This window comes from Larus michahellis, chromosome 23 (genome assembly GCF_964199755.1).
Source record: "Larus michahellis chromosome 23, bLarMic1.1, whole genome shotgun sequence".
Classification (NCBI taxonomy): Eukaryota; Metazoa; Chordata; class Aves; order Charadriiformes; family Laridae; genus Larus; species Larus michahellis.
Window position 1 is genome coordinate 5,486,062 of NC_133918.1, and position 1,704 is coordinate 5,487,765.

Genomic DNA, 1,704 nt, shown 5'->3' on the forward strand with positions numbered 1-1,704 from the left:
CGCCCGGTGCGCCGCCCAGCGGCCCCGCCGCGTCACCGGACGCGCATCAGCACCGAGCCCGGGCTGGCACGGCACGGCACGGCACGGGGCTGGCATGGAATGACACGGCACGGCACGGCATGAGGTTGGCACGGCACGGCACAGCCTGGCGTGGGGATGGCACGGCACGGCACGGCACAAGGCTGCCACGGAATGGCACGGGACTGGCACAGCATGGCATGGCCTGGCACGGGGCTGGCACAGCATGACACAACATGGCCTGAGGCTGGCACAGCATGGCATGGCATGGGGCTGGCATGGAACAGCATGGCATGGCATGGCACGGCATGACATGACGTGGGCCTGGCATGGGTCTGGCACAGAATGGCACGGCACAACATGGCACAGCATGACACGGGGCTGGCACAACACAACACTGCCTGGCATGGGCCTGGCATGGAACGGCATGGCACGATATGGCACAGCACAGCACGGGGCTGGCACGACACGGCACAGCAGCCTGCCTGGCTCAGCGCAGCCCAGCAGGGCAGGGTCTGGCATGGCACAGCACGATATGGCACAGCCTGGGGCTGGCACAGTCTGCCTGGCTCGGTACAGCCCATCATAGCAGGGTCTGGCACGGCACGGGGCTGGCAGAGGCCTGGCACAATCTGCCTGGCTCGGTACAGCCCAGCACAGCATGGCACAGCACAGGACAGCATGGCATGGGGCTGGCACAGCACAGAATATGACAGCCCAGAACTGGCACAGTCTTCCTGGCGTGGTACAGCCCAGAATGGCACGGTCTGGCATGGCACGGCATGCCGCAGCATGGCACAGGGCTGGAACAGCCCGCCACAGCATGGCACAGCACAGCATGGCCTGGGGCTGGCCTGGCAAAGCATGGGGCTGGCACAGCAGGGTCCACGTCTGTCCTGCAGCCGGCACGGCACGGCACAGTCCTTATGGCCTGGCACAGCAAACACTGCCCAGTGCAGTCCAGCATGGCACGGCACGGCACAGCCCAGTCTGGCGTGGCGTGGTCCAGCGCGGCACAGCCCGGCCTGGTGTAGCACGGCATGGCACAGCCCAGCCCAGCGCAGCCCAGCCCTGCTGTGTGCTGTGGTACGGCAAAGCCCGGCAACGGCTCAGTTTGGCACGGCACGGCATGGTGTGCGCACCCCCCGCACCCTCTGTGCCCCCGCCCCGGCCATGCCCGCGGCAGTGGGACGGAGGGGTCCCGGCAGAGCCGTCCTGGCGCAGGGACACTCCTGCCACCGCCGCCCTCCGGCCCTGAGCAAAAGCCACACAAGGGGACGCTTTCTGCAGGGACAAGGGGACTCTGTGCACGGCCCTCGGTGCCACCCGGCTCCACAGTCCCGGGGTCATCCGCCCCGTCATGCGGCTGCCCCGGTGACACCGTGCTCTCCTGCATCACTGGGGCTTTGTTCGCCACCGCAGGGGACAAGTCGTGCTGGGGATGGGCATAAGGAGCCCAATTTTGGGGACAGCAGCGCTCACACGAGTGCACGCGCACACGCACACACACACACACGCTGCCGAAACAACCCCAACCCTTGGAGCAGCCCCTCAAGACTCGCCCGGTTACGTGCAGGGGAGCGAAAACATGCCGTGAAGTTTGCAAAAAAAAAAAAAAAAAAAAAAAAAAAGAGGTCAAAAACCCCAAAAACCCCAAGAGATCTCTTTTGCTTACCTTGCACTTCT